Here is a 23230-nt window from a genome sequence, read left to right on the forward strand (position 1 = left end):
TAGAAACAACACTGCATAAGATATTTAGGTTTTTCAGAGAATGTATTTTTAACGTGTATTTTGTCTTACTGTACTGTTAAGAGTTTTTATAGTCAAAACAAGTGAAAAAATCTACCAGTGCTGAAGAAGTAATCCAAAGTATTTAGAATATGTTACTGACCTTGAGTAATCTAATGGAATACGTTACAAATGACATTTTACAGCATGTATTCTGTAATCTGTAGTGGAATACATTTAAAAAGTAACCCAACCCTGGCCGTAGATGCCATGTGACTGATCACTCTGTATTAGAACTCCTCGCAGCAGACAGGGAAAAACATAAGCCTATTTCATGCTTTTAAAAATCAGTAAAATATCTACTAGCCTATAATAAAATTATTTTCTTTGCAAAAAACAAAAACAAAAAAAACCTGCATCTGAATGGCCAGTAATGGAGAGAGATGCTTTGGTGTAGTAACTACATCGTCCTGCAGGAGATTACTGCTGAAGCTAAAAAGCCAAACCCTGACCCCTTAGTTTATTCAGGCAGGTATTCTTGTTATCACTGAATTTATCTTGTTTTGAAAAATTCCAGGAACCTGTATCAAATTTTCAAATATTTCGAAATTGGCCTTCAAAGCAGTGTCCCTGTAGAATTTTTAATTAGTAGAGATGAGATAAATTTAGAGGTCTTTGAGGCTGATATCCTAGATTGATTCAGGGGTTTACAGTACATTGAGGCACAGCAGAAATCACTTTAGTGCTGTGAGCAGAAAAAGTGTACTGCTGATATATCAGGCTGCAATTAAGCACCTATCAATGAAAAACACAGGATTTAATCTGTGAAAGTCTAAAAACTAGCCAGCTTTCTACACTACAAAAATATTCTGAACAAGCCTTTGTCTTCTTTTCCAGAAAAAAAAAAAAAGAAAATCAAAAAGAGAGAGAGAAGACAAAGATAGGCTACTTGTTAAGATAATGCTTTTGCAGTGTAGCACTAGTATTATCCTGTATTTTAGAAGAAAATGAGACATTCACTATGGTTCAGCACTGATGGCTTGACTCATGATGTTACAGTGATATGGAAGATTTCGTATGTTTCATATCCTTTGGGAGAGAACAAATTCATGAAGGTTCAAAAAGGCAATAGAAGAGAATTATTTAAAGGTGCAGTGCAGTGTGAAGCCATCCAGTATTTATTAAAACTCATTAAGGGAGGCTTGCTGGCAGATTGCCAAGGGACTGAAGAAGATTGCATTAATGATGTCTCAGGAAGTTAACTGTAGCCTTGAAAAGTCCCAGATTAGCTTTAGCATACTGCTATTCTGAGGCAGTTCTCAGAAATTAAAGGGTTAGTTCACCAAAAAAATAAAAATTCTCTCATAATTTACTCACCCTCATGCCATCCCAGAAGTGTATGACTTTCTTTCTTCTGCTGAACACAAACACATTTTTTAGAAGAATATTTCAGCTCTGTTGGACCTCAGAGCAAGTGAATGGTGACCAGCACTTTAATCCATAATTTAATAAAATTAATCCACAAGGCTCCAGTGGTTAAATCCACATCTTCAGAAGTGATATGATAGGTGTGGGTGATAAACAGATCAATATTATATATAATATTATTAGATACAATTATATAAAAAATATTCCAGATGCTTTTTATTTTTATTTTTTTACTGTAAATCTACATTTTGACTTCCACATTGTGGTGTTGATTTGACTTTCAGTTTCACATTCAGCCACCTACTGGTTGGGGCTGGTCAAAGGTGGAGATTTTACCCCCCAAAAAAGGACTTAAATATTGATCTGTTTCTCACCCATACAACATCATATTGCTTCAGAAGATTTGGATTTAACCACTGTTTTGGTCACCATTGACTTGCATTGTATGGACCAACAGAGCTGAGATATTCTTCTAAAAATCTTCATTTGAGTTCTGCTGAAGAACAAAAGTCATACACATCTGGGATGGCATGAGGTTGAGTAATTGATGAGATCATTTTCATTTTTGGGTGAACTATCCCTTTAAAAGTTCTTCCGCAATTTGCACTGTTAGTTGATTAAGATGCAAATATCGAAATGTACTCTGGAATACTGGACTGAATGTAAGTTCCAAAATGTTTGCAGTCATGATCGTGCTTCCCAAGTGACACTTGACTCCACTGTAACAAGACTAGCAGCACTGCTGTTGACATGGAGTCAGTGATATCAGCTGTGTATCTTTCTGGCAAAAGAGATTGAGTATTTGTCCTCTGTCCATAAATCCATCAAGTTGCATTGTGACCTGAATAATAGATTGTCTGTCAGGCCTCCTGATGTCATTTTCTATCAATATGAAGCAGTTTGTGTTTCGTGGTACACTAAGGGAGTTGCTGCTCAGTGCATGCCTGCTGAATTAATCTGAGTACAACAACAAATACATCCAAAATGTCTGATTTGGAGAGATGCTGACTGGTTTGGTAAGAAAGGAGAAATGTTGATCAGTGAGAGCCATGTTACCAAAATAGAATGAGGATCAATAAAGAAAGCAAGATTTTGCTTGCAGAGACTCACAGATGCACCGTTTTACGGTGCAGTTCGAATACATTATGTCGAAAATAGAGGGATGGAAACAGAGATTTTTCAATTTCTTTATGATGTTTGCTTGATTGATGTGAATTGCGCAGGTCAAAAGACCTTAAATACTTGTAAACAAGTACTCTAGATTACAGTACGTGCACTTTCAGTATACTTACAGTGTACTTAATATGGGTTAAGGTTAGGGGTTAGTATCTAGTAATTAGAGAAGTTGTTGGTCACCTAAAGCCAAACACATGTTCCCTGGATATCATTACTCCAAATTTCCTTAGACAAATCATTGACATGGTTGGTACCGGTCTGTTATTGGTTGTCAACAAATGTTAATCTACATGTTCTTTTCCAAACTGCCTTAAACATGCTGTGGTGTCAGCATATCTAAAAAAAATTAAATGAAAAAAACTTTGATCCATCCTCTCTGTACAATTTTCGTCCTATTTCCAATCTACCTTTTATTTCCAAAATCAATGAGACAGTTGTACTGATTCAACTACAATCTTATCTGGCTGTGAATTCTATCCATGACATTTTTTAATTAGGTTTTAAAGCTTTACACTACTGAATCTGCTCTTTTAAGAGTCTCAGGTGATATTTTTACTGAGACTGATTCTGGGAAATCCATGGCTTTAGTTCTTTTAGATTTGAGTGCTGCATTTGATCTGGTTGACCATGAGGTCCTGCTGACATGTTTGGAGATATCAGTGGGACTTCGAGGCAAAGTATTACAGTGGTTCCGCTCTTATTTGTCTAATAGGTGGTTCACTGTTCATTTTGGTCATCACACTTTCTCTAGTATACCTTTCAATTGCAGAGTTTCGCAGGGATCAATACTCAGCCCGGTGTTGTTTTCTCTGTATTTGCTCCCTTTGGCTTAGATTTTTAATAAGTGTGTCTTTTCCTCTATAAGCTGATGACACTCAATTATATCTTCCTATAAAACATAATGATAAACACCCCTTACAACCTCTGATGGCTTGTTTAAATGAATTAAAGTTATGGCTTGAAAGTAACTTCCTTACCCTAAATGAAAATAAAACTGAAATTATTCTATTTGGGCCCAAGGAAAATTGTGCTGTAGACCTGGAACTAGGCTCTCTGGCTTCATATAAAACTGACTGTGCCAAAAACCTAGGTGTTCAGTTTGATAACAATCTAAATTTTGATAAACATATTAGTACAGTCGTAAAGTCATGCTTTATTCACCTGCGGCTACTCACTAAGGTTAAACCCTTTTTATCTAAAACAAAATTTCAAACTATGACTCTTACTTTCGTTACTTCTCATCTAGATTACTGCAACTCGCTTTATTATGGTGTCTCTCAATCATCCCTTTCCCGATTACAGCTAGTGCAAAACGCTGCTGCCAGACTTATCACGGGGAGTCATGAGTATGAGTCAGTCACACCTATTTTAATTGCATTGCACTGGCTTCCAGTTAAGAATAAAACTGATTTTAAAATTGTATTGTATGTTTATAAAGCCCTTAATAATTTGGCCCCCAAATATCTGATTGATTTGCTCCATCCATATACTCCATTGAGAAATCTGAGATCTTGTGATCTTGGCCTACTTTCTGTGCCTAGATCTAGACTTAAAAAAAGAGGTGATCGTGCATTTAGTGTCGCCGGTCCGAAACTATAGAATAGTCTTCCTCTCCACATCAGGCTAGCCTCTTCAATCTCAGCATTCAAATCTGTCCTAAAGGCTTACCTGTTTTCTCTGGCTATCCCATAATCATTGTGAATTTTCAATTCTAATATTTGATGTGTTTTTACCTTGTTTCCAGTTATATCTCCTATAGCAATTTTTTTCTTTTTATACTGTACAGAACTTTGGTCAACCTTGGTTGTTTTTAAATGTGCTTTATAAATAAATATTTATTGATTGATTGATAATTACTGTAGTTGATGTAATTCTACATTATGTAAATGTTGAACAATACTGTAAAATAAATTGCTACCAGATTTTGAGTTATCTTTAATATTTCTGGATTTATAGGCAATTCACATTTTTACCTTTAGTGTTGAAGCTGGAAAGTTTGTGTGGGAAATAAAAATGCATGTTGAATTGTTACCCGTCTCCCGCTTCCTCCTTGAGAGAGTTAAAAGAAACTTGTCACAGTGGTGCCGAAAGGATATGCTGCCATGATGTTCTTGCCGCTGGAAGAAGTCTTCAAGTCCCTCGCCAGCATCCACCAAGCACAACACCAGGCCCTCATGGAGCTGCGGAAGGAGCAGGAGAAGCGTTTCGAGGTGCTCCTCCAGGCCCAAGCAGAGGAACGGCGGGTGTTGCGGAGCATGCTGCCCCAAGAGCGGGCTTCAGCCATAACCCCAGCAGCAGCAGGACCCCATGTGATGCTTGCGAAGATGACACCACAGGATGACCCAGAGGCCTTCCTGGAGCTAAAGCACACAGCCTTGGAGCACACGGCCAGAGCCCTGAAGTGGCCGTGATCACAGTGGGCGGTCCATCTACTACAATTGCTGTCTGGGGAAGCCTAATTCACAGCAAAACAACTCCCGGTTGCCAACCTCCTGGAGTATTCCGATTTGAAGAAAGCCATCCTGCAACAGGTCGGCCACAGCCCGGAACAGCACCACAGCGTTTCTGCACACTTACGCTGAGCGAGGTCGGTCGCCCGTTTACCTTCGCACAACAGCTTCGTGATGCCTGCCAGTGGTGGCTGCTGGCAACGCCGACGACATTATCAACATCGTGGTGCTGGAGCAGTTCGTCTCCCAGCTGCTGAAGGGGATGGCGGAGTGGGACCAGTGTCACCATCCGGCGTCACTGGAGGAGGCGATCCAGTTGGCTGAGGACCATATAGCAGCATATCCGGGGGACGGCGAGCCCTTTTCTCTCTCTCTCTCCCTCTTTCTCAATTTCCTCCCCTTTTCCTCATCCCGTTCACACTCCCCGGAAACGGGGAATTCCTTTTCCAAAACCATTCCCCGGTCCCATGGGCCGTTCACCTTTGTGTGTTTAGGTTGTAATCAAACCTACATTCACCAAAGCTTGATTCAGTCCGAGGCTTTGGATACAAGCTGGTGGGTGAAGGTAAGGTGTGTGCATGGGGATGTTCACGATTACCTGTTAGTGACAGTCATTATTCAATTTCGGATACAAAAGCATAGTGTAGAGGCTGCGGTTAGTTCCGCCTCACCCATCCACTAATCTTGGGTAAGATTTGGCCAGCATTTACTGCTTTATTGTGGGAAATTTGTGTAAATTGGTCCTGTAACAAAGTGTCTCGGTGTGTGGTTTGTGATTCACTGGCTGGGGAGTTGGAGCCGTCTACATCAGCTCTGCATCAGAATGACATAAGGGAGGGGGAATTTCTGTCTTCCCCAGCCCTTAAAGTATTCCCTGCAAGGGATTTCCCTCTGGAGCAGACACGAGATGAGACCCTTAGGCACGCCTTTCATCAAGTGACAGTGATTGATGGTCAATGTCTCCAGCCAGATGTTGCACTCGCATATTTGTATTTTTGAATTATCAAGGATCGGTTGTATCGAATGACACAGGATGCTCAGAAAAAGAAGATACAACCCAATTGTTAGTACCGAAGATTATAATCCGATGGCGGGTCACTTTGGGCATGAAAAAACACTGAACTGTCTAATGGCCCATTTCTATTGGCCGGGCATTCACGGGGATGTTCGCAAATGGTGTGCAACATGCCGTGAATGTCAGCTGGTGAATCTGCCGGCCACCCCAAGAGCACCATTGTGTCCCCTTCCATTGATCAAGGTCCCCTTCGAATGAATTTGAATTATTGTACGGGCATCGACCGCACTGCGTGCTCGACGTCCTACAGGAAAACTGGGAGGAGGCACCTTCAAACAGCAAAACTGAAATTCAATACGTTCTTGACCTGAGAGCAAAACTCCACACACTGGGGCAATTAACACAGGAGAATTTGCTCCAGGCTCAAGAATGTCAAAGCCGACTGTATAATAGGGGTACTCGACTATGGGAATTTGCACCGGGAGATCACTCCCCACATCAAGTACTAAATTACTCACCAAGTGGTTAGGACCCTTCGAGGTCACATGGCAAGTCTGGGAAATCGATTATGAGGTTAAACGAACAGATAGAGGCGGAGCACGACAGATTTACCACCTCAATCTCCTAAAACCATGGAGAGAGGTAGTCCCTATGACTTTGACAATGGTGGTTCTGGAGAGGGAGGTGCTCGGACCGGAGGTGAACTTAAAAGCCACCGATCGAGTCACCCCAGTCACTTGCGGAGACCACCTCTCACCGTCACAAGTCAGGGAGGTTGCCAGGTTGCAAGGAGAATTATCTGACATGTTCTCGCCTCTTCCCGGTCGTTCAAATTTCATAGAGCACCATATAGAAACGACCCTAAGGGTAGTGGTACGAAGTCGTCCCTACCAATTACCCGAGCACAAAAAATCCCACAGTGACTGGGCCAGCCCGGTGGTGTTGGTTCCGAGAGTGATGTCTCAGTCCGGTTCTGTGTGGATTATAGAATAGTCAGTGCGTTGTCTAAATTTGATGTGTACCCGATGCCTTGGATTGATGAACTGCTCGATTGGTTAGCGCGGCTCACTTTTATTCGACACTGTATTTAACAAAGGGATATTGGCAGATTCCCTTAACTCCCATGTCCCGTGACAAAAATGAGTTTTTCACACCGTTTGGCTTACACCAATTTGTTACCCTTCCTTTCGGTTTGTTCGGGCCCTGGCTACGTTTCAACGGCTCATGGACAGAAGCCTTAGACCGCACGCTGCTTACGGCGCTGCCTATCTGGATGGCATAATTATTTACAGTTATGACTGGCAGCGGCACCTGCAGCATCTGAGGGCTGCCCTGAAGTCATTGAGATGGGCGGGACTCACGGAAAACCCTAAGAAGTGTGCAATTGGATGGGTGGAAGTACGGAATCTGGGCTTCCACTTGGGTCATGGACAAGTGCAGCCCCAAATTGATAAGACCACAGCGACTGCAGCCTGCCCAAAACCAAGACCAAAAAGGAGTTGTGACAGTTCCTGGGGCTGGCTATTATCATAGGTTTGTGCATAATTACTCGACCGTCACCAGCCCGCTGACTGATCTTACTAAAAAGGGGGCACCAGATCCGGTCCAGTGGACGGAGCCGTGTCAGCAGGCGTTCACACAAGTGAAAGCTGCACTTTGCGGTGGGCTATTATTACACTCTCCTGACTTCACTCTCCCTTTTATCTTGAAGACGGACTCATCGGACAGGGGGTTGGAAGCGGTACTGTCCCAGATGGTGGAGCGGGAGGAGCGCCCTGTGCTGTACATTAGTCGCAAGCTCTCAATGAGGGAGACTAAGTACAGCACAATCAAGAAGGAGTGTTTGGCCATCAAGTGGGCAGTTCTCACCCTCCGGTACTATCTGTTAGGATGTGTTTTCACCCTCTGTTCAGACCATGCCCCACACCAGTGGCTCCATTGCATGAAGGATGCCAATGCATGGTGATTGGTATCTAGCTCTCCAGTTTAAGTTTGAGGTTGTCCACAGGCCAGGATCGCAGATGACTGTTGCGGATTTCCTCTACAGGAATGGGGGGGGGGGTAGAGTAAGTGAATGGCTGGATGGCTCCCCGGCCTGTGTCGAGCGATGAGAGTATGTGGTGATGGGGGCATGGCCGAGTGATGTCTGTGGAGAGTGAGGAAGAGAGAGTGAGTATGGTAAGGATTGACACCTGTGGGAAATCACCTCTAACAGCAGTTTTGTGTATGCAGTGAGAGCGGAGAGGGATTTAAAGGGCAATCCAGACAATCAGAGGGGAGAGAGAGTTGCACGCAGCAGTGTGGTCATTGTGTTGTAGCTGGAAAGCATTCTGAAGTTTGTGTGGGAAATAAAAATGCACGTTGAATTGTTACCCATCTCCTGCTTCCTCCTTGAGAGAGTTAAAAGAACCTTGTCGCAATGGATTACTCCATAAATATTGATCCATGGCATTAAATATTTTGCTGTTCATCATCATTTATGTCTATATTTATTAAAGGTGAACAAAATAAAATAAAAAATCAGCAGGGAAAGTTTCTGCAATTTAGTTGATTCGACACGTGCAGCACATGGGACACTCAACTTGCAACTGATTTCAATACAGGCAGTGATGGGCAGTAGCTTTGCTACAGATATTGATGCTATTAGCTTAACTACATTTTTGAGTAACGAGATGGAAATTTCAATACATGTGCAGCTTGTGAACGACTTTTGCAGGTAAAGAAATTTTCCAACCAAAAGAGTATCAAAACACTTATTAGCCTACATGAAAACACTTAAAAAATACCATGACATTACCATGTTTTTTGAACATGTACCATTACCTGGGAGCACCATGTTAATACAATGGTATATGAGTGTGGTAATATAGCGAAGTTCCATGGTATTTTTTTTAATTACCTTGAAGCACCATGAAAATACAATAGTATATGGTAATAAATATGGTGAGCGATGGGAGGGTTACTTTTGAAATGTATTCCACTACAGATTACAGAATACAAGGTCAGTAACGTATTCTAAATACTTTGGATTACTTCTTCAGCACTGGTAGATTTTTTCACTTGTTTTGACTATAAAAACTCTGCCAGTACAGTAAGACAAAATACATTCTCTGAAAAACCTAAATATCTTATGCAGTGTTGTTTCTAAAACAAGATCAATAGTCAGTGCGATGTCTAAATTTGATGTGTACCCGATGCCTTGGATCAATGAACTGCTCGATTGGTTAGCGCGGCTCACTTTTATTCGACACTGTATTTAACAAAGGGATATTGGCAGATTCCCTTAACTCCCATGTCCTGTGAAAAAAATTAGTTTTTCAAAACAAGAAAACAAGATTTTTAGATATTTTACAGGAAAACAACAGAAAAATTATCAAGAATAAGATTTTTGCCCCAATATCAAAGGTCTTACTAGAAAAAAAGAAATTATGATCCAATGTGAATTTTCTTGATAAAAAATATGATCGTGCCTGGTAACGTGCATGTAAAATGGCTAGAAATAGCATTTTAGCTTAGCATAAAACTGACAATTTACACAAGGTTTATTTCTATTTCTTCTGCTCCAAACTTACTTCAAGCTTCCCTGTCTGCTCGTATGAATGTAACACATCATAAGAAAGTGATTTACCGCTGTTCAAATGCACTTTGGATCGCATCATTTATATGTATAAATGTTTTCCATCTGAAAGGACTAAATATAAAATGAAACAAATGATAATAAAATGCAAAGTAATTTCTTCAGTAATCAAAATACTTTTTGAATGTAACTGTATTCTAATTACCAGTGATTTATATTGCAACTGCAGTGGAATACAGTTACTTATATTTTGTATTTTAAATACGTAATCCCGTTACATGTATTCCATTACTCCCCAACACTGAATGTGGTAATCATATATCAAATTACTGTGGTAGTAACATGGTATTCTTTTAAGTACTTTGAAGCACTATACAACTACAGAATGGTGCATAAATAGTTGTATATCAAAGTACCATGGTATTACCATCTGATACCACCAGAAGGGATTTGGCCTCTTATCAAAAGCTTCCAGTACATACAGAAATACAACAGCACAGAAATAGACATAGAATTACAGGATTAGATGAATAGTATATTGTATGTATGCAGAGGTTTTTTTTTATACAGAAATGTACAAATGAAATTATTTTTAAACGGGTATGGGTTTGTAGAGGTAGTAGTATAAATATGAAAACTAAACTACCAAAAATAGTAATTTTACATGTTGAACACATGGGTTTGTATAGGTAGCATGTCTAAATATGAATTTACATGTTTTTTTTGGGGGGGGGGGGGTTTACGTGCACATACGTATTGCTCCTATACTGTATTGCACTAAATTGTAATATACTGTATCATGGCTTTGATAAACATCATGTGAATGCGTCTTTTAGGTGCTTTGTCTATGACATTATGCTCTGTAGTTGGAAAAAATGAAGTAGCTTAAATGTAGCAAGCTACTTCTGGCATATAGCTTGTAGTGTATCACAGCTTTTTCTGAAGTGTAGCTTTTAGTTTAGCTTAACTAATTTTTCTGTTGAGTAGTTGGTAGTTTAGCTAGCTAAATTGTTTGAGTAGCTTGCCCAATACTGAATACAGGTGACACAAGAGGAAACTACGCGATCCTCTAATGAGTCTAAATACGCATGACACTCACATTTTGGGTAAAATAGTCGGTTTTGTGTCATATTAAACTGTTATCTATACTTTTCAGTATTGAATGGATTATAAATCTATTTATAATCTAAATTTCTCTCGCTTCGTCCACCATCTCGGATTTATTTTTCTGCCAAGCTCATCACGGTGCATTCTGGAATTGCCTACATGGGGAAAGATACATATGATGCTACCTTAAAATGTGGCCAAAACGAGATATCTTAAAAGGCATCTGTAGTATATTATGGGCAGAAGAACAAACAATTGGTATGCAAAATTACTTGAATTCAGGATCACCACCGGAAGTTCCTCAACATCATAAATTAAAGACTCTGCTCTGCTAATGCCGATCAAACGAGCTAGAGGCCTGAAAAGAGTCCATTAAAAGCTGCTCTGTTGAGTGTCAACCATCTTGAGAACAAAGAGAGTTCTGTGGACACACCAAGATTTCTCCTCGTCCATGTTGTAAATCAGGAATGCCCTGAACATTAATGATCATCACATGACTTAAAGGCCTTCTGAAGAAACTCCCATGGAAACCATGAGATTCCAAATCTAAGACACTCCTTTGTCCTTCGAAATAACCTATTTACACTTCAAAAATAGACTAAGGGAGCATGAGACTTTTCCTGTGGAATGCCTGACCATCATATGCTAAAAACTCACCCAAGACAAAAAGAGCTTGAAGACTTGAAGAAAACAGGCTTTCTTTGAAATGATCTGTTTGTATTATCTTTTTAGCAGAACAGAAAACTAATGCTATGCTCATAACTTCAAATGTACAAATGAACTTTTCAAGTGTATACAAGTGTATCTCAGGACATCTCATCTTATTCCAGGAACTTTGACACAACCGCAAAACCGACTTTACTGTAATTTTATCCTGCATATAATCTGCCAAAGTGCCTAGAATGCTCATTCAAAGTTTAACCTGATAATAATCCTGACAATTATGTTTTTCATAATGTAAAATATATTATTCGTATTTAAAACAAACAAACTAATTAGTAGGAATTTTTATCATGCATTATAACTGAATTATAACTGTAATTTAATAAGAATGTCATGTTTCATACGTAAATGCTTGCCTGTTTATGTAGAGAATGTTGATGTTAACAGATGTCATGTCTCTTGCACTGATTTCATTATATAAAATGTATGATAAGAACATGTAGATTTCCGAGCAAAAAATTTCAAGAAGCCTTTACACAAAGGATTGTAAAGCAACTTTGAAAAGGAGGGAAAGAGGTGACCATGTGACCCAGAAGAAGACACTTCTGATTGGCTCAAGGCACCTTTAGGGTGTGGCCAACCTCAACTAAAAAAAACCTTCCCACCAAGGATGAACTCTCTCTCTTGCGCTCTTCTCCTCTCTTCACGCTCTTGCCCTCTTCCCTCTGGGCTCTTAGCCATTCTTCGGCTGGCTTCGCTCTGGCACCCCACTGCCCAGGATCCGCACAATGTAGAGTCCAGGAAATTTCTGAATGTAAAGTTCAGAGGAAGCTCTTCTCTGCGCTACGACTCTTGCGGGAGGCCTCACTTCAAAGCCCTGCCTCATCATTCCAATCCACGATCTTAACAGAGATTCAAGACATCGACAGAACAACCAAAACTTTCTACAAAGAGCCAAAGAACCAAAGTACATCTCCAACTTTTGCTGAAAGTGCTGGTGTCTCTTTAATGTCATTTGAGTAATCCGATTGAAAATCGAGGTATGTATTCTAAAAGTATCGCTGGTTCTCAAGGCATTGTCTATTGACTTCATAAAGTTAAATATCTCTGCACTGATCATTTCATTTACCTTCTGTTACAATTTACTCACCAACCTGTTTTTTATGTTGTCTATGTGTTTAGATTAGGAATAAAGTCTTGTTTGTATTCAAAGATAGTTTGACTGTGGTATATTTTGATAAATAATCTTGTTACTTGATTTTTTAAAAGATCTGCGCTCCGAAGCTCGAACCATATCTAAACATATTTGTGATATTATTTTCAATAAGTCATGAGAATAGTATTACTCGGTTAACAGATGTGTCATATCAACTCAGCGTGGCCGAGTGATCAGACGTACACCTTAATTATTTCAATAAGTGAATTAATCATAATTCCCATATTAAGCTAATTCCTTACATATAAATTGTGAGTGGATACAAAGAGCCTGTTGTATTACATTTTTAATGGTGGAGAATTTTATTCAGATTTCTAATCTGATCATTTATCCTTCTTATAATGGTGGTCGAACGTGGCTAATTCCATTACACAATTTCCTACATATTATTGTTGGAGATATGCAAAGTCGCTAATTTTCCTACATATTAATGGTGAAGGTATGTGGGCACTTTAATCCATACTGTGTACATTTATACTACCAAATTTCCCTGTTTATAATGGCGTAGACATGCAGACAGTTTAATTTAATTCCTAACACACATAAATTCCTTTACAGAGAATAAATAAGATACCTCCCTTTTGGAACAGCCTTCACATCGGGAGCGCGCCAGTGATGTCTTAAAATGCTGCCTCCCGAGGAGGCTTACTAGGTTTTGGAACAGACCCATAGTTTGATGTCGGGTAATTACCACCTCTGCATGTGCGGTTCATTTGCGTTTCTCTATGAAAAAAATGATTCCTTGCCATCTACATGGCTGTAGTTTCACACTGTGTTACTCTGTGAAGAGTTTATATACTTGTAAAAGTGCAATATTGCATTTGTGTTCTCTTTTGTATAATCAATTTGATGTGTGAAAAGTCAGTTTCTCTCATATCAATTGTACTTATACATTTTTTATTATTAGAAATGTGATATCTAATTTGTGATATCAGAAGACCACTTCTGTCAGCCAGGAACAGAAGGCTGAGGCTGCAGTGGGCACAGGCTCACCAAAACTGGACAGTTAAAGACTGGAAAAACATAGCCTAGTCTGATAAATCCACACAGATGGTAGGCCCACTGCAGCCTCAGTTTTGGCCTTGGCTGACAGAAGTGGAACCCGACGTGGTCTTCTGCTGTTGTAGCTTATCCGCCTCAAGGTTCGATGTGTTGTGCATTCTAAGATGCTACTCTGCTCACTACAATTGAACAGAGTGGTTATCTGAGTTACCACAGACTTTCTGTCAGCTCGAACCAGTATGGCCATCCTCTGTTGACCTCTCTCATCAACACACACCACAGAACTGCCTCTCACTGGATGTTTTTTGTTTTTGGCACCATTCTGTGTAAACTTTTTTAGACCATCATCACAGCCAGATAACTCTGCCTCTTCCACTACTTACAGCAAGCCACGACTGCTGAGTGCATGAAGTGTCCAAAATTCCACACTATGTTTTGACGGTCCATGCCATGTCACAATAACGCCTCAGTCTGCTTCATGCCATGTCACAGCCATGCTTCAGTCTGCTCCATGCCATGTCTCAGCCAAGCCCCAGACTGCTCTATGCCATGTCACAAGCAAGCCTTTACTCCACGGTCCAGGCCTGCCTCTGCTCCACGGTCCAGCACTCACACCTGCCACAGCCAACGAGTCAGCATCCATGCCTACCACGGCCAAGTCAGGATCCTGCCGTACAATGTTACCATGTCATGCCATGTAACCACGTCAAGTCACCACGGTCCCCCCCAGGTCCCTCTTGAACTCTGTGTTTTTGTTTAGGGGTGTCGGGAGCCACCCCTAGTGGGGGGGATATGTCATGGTTTTATGTGTTTTTGTTCATGTTTTGTGTTAATGTCTTTTATTTTGGAAGTTTAGTTCCTGTTTTATAGTCATGTGTTCCATGTCATGTTATTTCCTGTTTCCCTGCCATATCATGTGATTCCCTGTTTCCATGTAAAATCATGTGATCATCCTGTTTCCCTCCATGTTCATGTGTCTTGTTTTCATTGGTTTATTTTCTTGTTATCTTATTTATAGTTCTGTCTGTTCATTGATTGTCTTGTTACATTTGTCCATGTATTTATACCCTCATGTTTGCCTTGGTCCTTTGTCAGGTATTGTGTTTTGTAACATTGTTTGGTAGTCAAGTCAAGTCAAGTCATGTTATGTTATGTTATGTTAAGTCAAGTCAAGTTCATGTTTATGTTTTGTTCATGTTTGGATTTACTGTTTTTGGATATCACATTTGTATTAAACTGCACTTGGGTTTTACACTTCATCATCATCATCTGCCTGTCATTGCCAGCATCATTACATGTATGTTCTAATATGACCCTTTGTTCTGACCAGTGGCATTTCTGAAGATTTTGAGGCCCTAAGCAAAACCACCCTTTGTGGCATCCGCCTCCACAACACACCATCCATGCCCCAAGAAAATGACCTACCCCATTACCATAGGTATGGCTAATTCAATTTAAATTCCAACATTTATCGTAGTGTGTTCCTATACTTTGACAATATTTCATTTTACATCAGAGAGTATCTTAACCAGGAAGTTTTGTAAACATCGTAGTCTCACCTTCAGCATCAAAGTCTGCACGTGGGTCTCTGATCGGTAAATTTAGCTCACAGGAGGGAGAGCTTGTGCTTGAGAATGAGCATTCTGGGCCGGGTTTGGGGATTTAACTGTAGGGTTGCACCAGCTTTGTGTAAGGTCTCATTTAAGTTGGAATGTAAAGTTCAAACTAAGAGCTTAGTAGCTACTCTTTAGTTTATAACTAATTCATTACTTCATTTGGTTGCAGATGACTTATCTAGTAGGTTGTAAGCTACCTGTAGGTGTAAAGCAATGTGTAGATGCAAAATATGATGTTATATTGATCCATTTATTGATCCAGTATCCTTAAAATGTGTAAACAGAAGAGTTGAAATGCCGTGCATTTTAGGTTTATTTTGTTGCTGTTGATGTGCAACCCTTTTTGTCTCACGTAAGTGTCAGTGGTAATAAATTAAGTTTTTATTAAAATATGATTCATAATAAAATCAGTAAATATATTACATAGTATATTTAAATATGTAAATAATCTGCAAACATTCAGGAACTGTATGCAAAATTAAAATGAGAATAAAAAAATACTAACATAACAGACTGGAAAAACTGGCATTTATTCATTTTAATATCAGATATATTTTGTATGTGTTGAAACTTGCCAGTGACACCCAACGATGCACACAGGAAAAGTGTATCGTTTAGATGGGTTTCCTGCTGAAGAATCAGTAGAAGTCTTTTTTAAACAATGTTTTCTCTTGTATATTTCATCTGAATATCTCAAGGATTGGAGGCTGTCACATAAACAGTGATGCCGTACCCACTGCTACGGTCGGAGGCTTCTGTGAATATTAAGTTTAAACGTATGGTTTAATGGTGCAACGCTCAAATATTTAGTTGTTTACGCATGTACACTAAAACTAGTCTAAGTTGTTACGCACAGCTGGTGCAACCAGCCTCCATGAGAGGGTGATGTACTCTCTGCCAAAGTTTGTCTGTTTCTTTCTATAAAAAAATAAAATAAAAATAAAAATGTTTTGGAAGACTTTGCGCTTTGCTGCTTCTCTTTTGTAGTGTAATTTCATGTTTTATCTATTCATTTATTTTTTTGCCTCTGAGGTAGGCTAATCTACTCGGCCAAATCTAAATATTTGGCTCACATTTAAACAAGCTGTCCAACAGTTTTTGATAGCCAGCTGCAACAGGTTAAGAAATCTGTATGAGGGAGGGAGGAGTGGGGTTCCTCTAAGGGGGACTTAAATGGCCTAGGTAGGGGAATTGTGCAATGACATGACTACTCTATTGGGAAAAGAAGATGATAGACTACAAAATTATTTTATTTTTATAGCTGCAATCTCTAATTCATTGGTTTTACGTCAAGATTACATGTCATTTATATGAGATGAACATCAGGGAGGCTTCAGCCTGTAAGCCCAGGACAAATGAACAACGTTCACAGCCTCACCGTTGCTCGAGGCCCCCCTTTGACGGGGGCCCCAAGCAATTGCTTGGTTTGGTTGTCATGTAGCTTTGCCTCTGGTTCTGACTTTACATTTGAAAAGTATTGGAACATATTTACAATTAAATAATTTTTAATTTCTAAAGGTCCAATTTACTATGATGTTAAGGAGAATTTCCATATGTAGCACATGAAAGATCATTCTGCAAAAGGCAGCCAAAGCATAGGCATTGATGTTACGGAAAATGAATGACAGAAAAGAGAAATGGATGTGTCTTCAGTTTGTCCTTGACGGTTCCATGTTTTGCATACACTATACACTCACAAATACTTTGAGAAAAAGATTTATTAATATGCAAGCTGCTTCTTCTGTTCAGACTGGTAAAGCTGTTTGAGGTAATTTAATTAGCCTTTTGCGGTTGTTCACTCATGAACAGACTGAGCTGAAAAAAAAAAGAAAAAAAAAAAGCTGCAGGGAAGAGATGGAGATTGCGCAGGGTGCCTGCAAACAAGTGGCCTCCGCTTCAGAATCCTGATGACTATTCATTGATAGCAGTCCCTGAGCAGTGATGGGTAAGAGTGGTGCACTCTGGGAAGGAAAACCATCCACACCAGAACTGGAATATTATTCCGCTGCATGCCTCCAATAGACTGCAGTTTCCTTTCTGAAGTGTGTTAAGCCTCACAGCCTCTTTGAATTCAATCAGTCATCAGGGCTGGTGGCAGGTTAGTGCTGCTCTCTATTGATTTCAACCTAGGAATCCCAGCAGCTGACAATGTGCATTTTCAATCTCTGCCTCTCTTGTGCTACTCTGTGAAGTTGCATAAATAATACATCCAATGTATTTTCATCAGCCAACGTATTTCTGTGTATCACATGCCATGACGAGGCCAAAAGGACGTGCTGACTGAAGATGTGCATCTGGAATCGTTGCTCTGCCATCAGAGATTATGTCCTGCAGCAATGTTTTTGTTTTAAGATACATCAATACTTAATTTCAGAGGTGTGGAAAAGGGTAATGAATAGTTAATAGTTCAGCCATTCATTGACAGTGATTAACAAGAATTATTACTGCAGTCCTTACTACCGCTTGCAACTCTCTCTGGCTCTCGATGATGGATGGCAGATTTATTTGGAGACTTTGAAAACACCCCAGACATCCGTTATACGAGTTCAGTGAGATTCCATCTGCCAAAGGCATCCTCTTCTATTTCTCTGTAATAAGTGGACATTTTTCATATTGGTCTGATTTGTCGGTGGAAGGATTTGAGAGGTGCATTAATTCATTGAGATTTACAATGGGATGACAATCTATAAAAATATAAAAACAGTAAGAGCGATAGCCCTGGGGACATGCCGGATTTCTATTCACACCATAAATCTGGCAGCAGGAATGGCATAGTAGACAATACTAAAACTCTGCAGAAGCCGTCACACCTTATCTGGGTTAACCTTGAGCTTGTGTCATCTTCCTCACCATTCTGGTTACCATTAATGAAAACTGCTCAACAGCAAGCTAAATTGTGAACGTGTGTTGGTCACATTTTGCCTGTTTATAATTTACTTTTGACAAAAGTGTTTCTTCAGTACTCATTTAATTGTACAGTATGTGTTTGGCGGGGGGTGGTCTGCAGAACTGCAACTCTGTACATATCGTAAATGGTCATTCCTACAATTCGGTTACATTCCGGCTTTGAAACTTTTGAAAAATAAAACATACTTTTCTTCATGTTTCATCATTACAGGGACATATTAAAGATTGTATTAGTCATACCGGTCAAGCTAAATTACTAAAAAATTCAGATGTCCATCCAGTTAAATGGGCAGCATCAGGGTGGACAATAACAGGGTGGACATTCAGGGAATAAATGAGCCACTGCATGGTCAGTGATTGATATCTAGGAAACATATTTGTAAATTAATATTTATTATTTTATGTTAACATAAATACTGTGTACTGAAATTTTAAAATTATATTAATTTCCTCTATATCTTCCCATAATAGGGTGGACATTATGCTTGACCACATATGACTAACACCAGAAAATAAAGGAAAACATAAGTAAAACAATAGAGTTATAAACTTCAAATAACTAAGTAATAAATAAGTAATTTTGCAGAATCGCTGATGTCCACCTCCAGTGTGTGTGATGTCATTTCCTAACATATATCTTCAGTGAAAGGTCATGGTACCATGACATAACAGGGTGCTCAATAAATCAAGGGACACACAAAAAACCTCCACTATCAGTGTTAAAATTACACATTTACAACAAATGAATATGTTAGTGAGAGAATGTAACACTAAACTCTTAACTGTATCTGGGGAAAAAATTGAAATCCAATTATTTAGCATTTATTTTTGTCAAAGATATTTGATGTGCAGATTTTGGGACATGAGGAAGTGACACAGTGCAACAGGAAATTATTTAAAATGTAACTTTTAAGACCACAGATGAGTATAACATTATAAAAAAGTCTTTATTCTTTTTAACAAGCCTATCAAAATTGTAATCGGGTGAAATTAAACAATATAAATACCAGGGCCTGGGTAGCTCAGTGAGAAAAGATGCTGATTACCACCCCTGGAGTTCGCGAGTTCGAATCCCAGGGTGTGCTGAGTGACTCCAGCCAGGTCTCCTAAACAACCAAATTGGCCTGGTTGCTAGGGAGGGAAGAGTCACATGGGGTAACCTCCTCGTGGTCATTATAATGTGATTCGCTCTCGGTGGGGCGCATGGTGAGTTGTGCGTGGATGCCGCGGTGGATGACGTGAAGCCTCCACACGCGCTATGCCTCCGCAGTAACGCGCTCAACAAGCCACGTGATAAGATGCGCGGGTTGACTGTCTCAGACGCGGAGGCAACTGAGTTTCGTCCTCCGCCACCCGGATCGAGGTTAATCAATACGCCACCACGAGGACTTAGAGTGCATTGGGAATTGGGCATTCCAAATTGTGGAGAAAATATATTGTATATATATTACCCATAATTACCCATATTTACAGGCGTTCCTGCGCGAGATGCTGCTTAACATTGAAAAACAGCACGGACGTACGCAAAAACTCATTCAGTGTGAACGTCCCCTATTAAAACGCTTTAATATATCAACCAGGAAGAAGAGAGAAAGGTAGAGAAAAGGCTTAACATGAAAATAGTGTATTTCTCATTGGATTATTGTCATTGTTTTGGCAGTAATAGTGTTTATCATAAGGGAAATGTAAGAAAATCATGTTAAGTGTTTTAACTAAACCTGTACTACTGTATTTTTATTTTGAAATAATGCAGTGATGCAGTCTTCCTTACCTCTCTCTCTCTCTCTTCTCTCTCTCTACCTGAACAAGCTCTGACACATGCAATAAAATGTAATGGCATGTCATGAATAGGTGCATTTACTGGTGTTTTAAAATCCCAATGGTGGAAAACAATTAACATGCACTCGAATGCTATATGATTTTGACAAAATGATCTTGCTTCTGACAGAAAACATGACAGAAGACGTCCACTGATTGTCACTGATCTTTCCCCCAGCCGTTTTTGTCAAGTGTAGCGTCCGTGTAAGCAACATCCAATATCTCACACAACTCACACAAAAGGTGTGTGTGTTTCAGGTCCATTTCTCTCAATTTGTGAAACATTCTTAGCAGACACTAAACACTAAAATATGGGACAAACGGCATCGCGTATGAATTTTCCCTTAATTATAGAACAATTCCTTATTTTACAGCACATTTGGCATATTTTGTTAAAGAGCACCTATTATGGTTTTTCAAATATTACCTGTCATGTAGTGTGTTATATAGCTGTTTGTGAATGTGAAAAAGTCAAAAATCAAAGTGCACGACAAATGGAGTTATTCACTTCCAAAAGAAAGAACCGATTCTGAACACCTGAAACGAGTCGTTAGTAATTCCAGACTTACTTCCTGTACTAACCTATGTAATTTGGTAACAAAAAACCCGCCTCTAGTCTTCATTGGCTGCTCGTGAACAGCTTTGAACTGCCCTCAAACACTACACTAAGCGATAGACAAATCACAACAGACTGGGACATCTGACCAATCAGAGCAGAGTAGGCTCTCTGAAAGGAGGAGTTTAGAATGAATCCTTTAGAACGGATCATTGAACGAGTCGTTTTTGACTCTGGGAAAAAAAGGTAATGCTGCAATTTAAATTATGAACAAATTAAAGTGTTTTTTGACCTTGGATGCATGTAAATCTATTGTATGAGACCTTTAAAACAAAATTAGGCACATTTAAAAACCAGAATAGGTGCTCTTTAATGAATTTTACCTGATATTGCTTCAGCATGAGGGTGAATCTCTCCACTCACTGGCATGAATTCCCTCAGTCGACGACGGCGGTGACAGCAGTTGTCAGGGGTGGGGAATGGTAGAATTCAAGTGATAATGCACCAATTACAACAACGAATCTCCAGTTTCACAAAACAGCATCCAATACAGTTAAAGGGAAACTAACATGACAGTAGATTATGGACTTCTGAAGCAGCAAAATAAGTGGGTATAATGAGGGTATATGCAAATTTTGATCCTTAGAAGTTGTTATACGCAAACAGCCCTGGGGAAAAAGTAAGCATATGGCGTATACGTGCGTATGGCCCCGACTACACCACTGGTGGAGACTAATTTGGCTAAGAACAATTTTCATAATATCTAGCACCGCACACTTCCCACATTCATATCATGTATTGAGTTGTTTTATATATATTAGGGCTGTCGATTTAACATGTTAATTTAGCGCAATTAATTATAGGGCTCGAGTTGAGGGGGAATGCGAGGGGATGCCATCCCCTTTGTTGCAAGAAATACCAAAAAGCATACCCCTTGTAAAATACCAAAAAGCAAACCCCTTTAGACAAATTGTGTCATGTATTACTTATAACTAATCATGCAAGTAAAATATTTCATATTTAATTTTAATAAGTTTGATAAATAACAGACTTTAAATAATGGCGTTTAGCAGGTCAGAATTAGATTTCGACATTTGTGAGGTTGCCAGATTTCTATAGGTGAAATACCCCAATCAGATCTGGACACTTGTACAGTGTGTATATATGCTGCCAGGGTGATGCTTTAGTCCCGCAATCTGGCAACCTTGAGCTTGTGAGCTCTCTCTCCACTGCGGAAAAAGACACCGGTTTTCTGAAAACACTGGCAGGTATGTCAGAGTTTGTGATGGGTTGACACGTTCTTCTTAGTGTTCACATGAATCTTACGGCACAAGTTTTCAAATGTTTCACGCACTTTCAAACATGGTCAAGTAGTAGAATGGAGTAGAAAACATGTGTGTCTGCAGTGGGCGAGCGATCTAGATAAAAACCATTTTCCATGATTATAATGTGGATTCTTTTCACAAAATTCATCATAAAATACAATTACAGAGGGTAACGGGTGCATATTATGGCCATGTGTCCTAAGGGTCAATGAAGTGATGCTCATTTTTGTCCTGATCTGTTAAATTAAAAATACATAAAAAATGCAATTCACACAAACCATTTACTGAATACACCTCTTCTATGATGAAAATGTTTCATTTGCTGAGTTTAAAGTCATATTGATATTTTTTTCTGGGGCTTAAAGTAAAAAATGTGATGTGGTGTCCAGAGACAGTAAAAAAAATGAATAAATAAAAAAAAGTCAAAGTTTCATTAAAATCTGAAATTCCTGAAAAAGGAAATGTTGGCATGACTAGTGCAGAATAATATTTTATTGTTATTTCTTAAAAAAATAAACAGTGAAACAATTGTTTTAAAATATGATTCATATTTTAAAACACTTTTTGTCTACCAAATCAAAATCTTTGGGTGTAACCAACATGTAAGTAACCATTTTGTTGTTTATGTTGACCACACAGTATAACAGTGTTTTGTCAGTATTTAGTTTGCTGAGATAAACACTGGTACTGAGACTATTTAATATAGGTGGGCCACTTCTATTAAAATGAATGGGAGAAATTGGAATGCCAGCAGTCAACGGATGTAGAAAGGAAGATGTTTAAAAAACATCTGATATTTATTTTGACATGTTTATGAAAAGGCACATTTTGTTCATGTGGTGTAACCCTGAGAAAAATTCTTGATATATTTGACTCAAAAATTCATAATATTTATAATTTAAAAAAATCCTTGAAAAGTTGTTTATACTCTCATGTATTCAAGGTGCAAAGATAGTATTATAATACTTTTTACTTAATGGTTACACCACCTGACAATTTGAAAGATTTAAAAAAAACAAAAAACGTTTTTTTTTTTTTTTAGAAAATGCTATAAAGTTTTTTCAAAAATGTATGAAAGCAAATTAGACAAAGATTACATTTCTGAGAATATGACATAAGTGTTTTAAACTAGATTTTTAAAAGGTTTCTCATTTTATTAATAAGTAATAGACCCCCCCCCCCCCCCCCCAAAAAAATATAATTTGACTACACCATCCCCTTTAAAAATATTTTTACAAATTGACCACTGTACGTAGGCACCTATTGTTTCTGTTAGTGTTCTTTTTATTCTTCTTCTTCTTCTGTATACATTTCCTATGGCAGCCCATAGAACCATTTGTGGGAAAGTTATGAAATGTTGCACACAGTTAGAGGACA

This window comes from Myxocyprinus asiaticus, chromosome 5 (genome assembly GCF_019703515.2).
Source record: "Myxocyprinus asiaticus isolate MX2 ecotype Aquarium Trade chromosome 5, UBuf_Myxa_2, whole genome shotgun sequence".
Lineage (NCBI taxonomy): Eukaryota > Metazoa > Chordata > Actinopteri > Cypriniformes > Catostomidae > Myxocyprinus > Myxocyprinus asiaticus.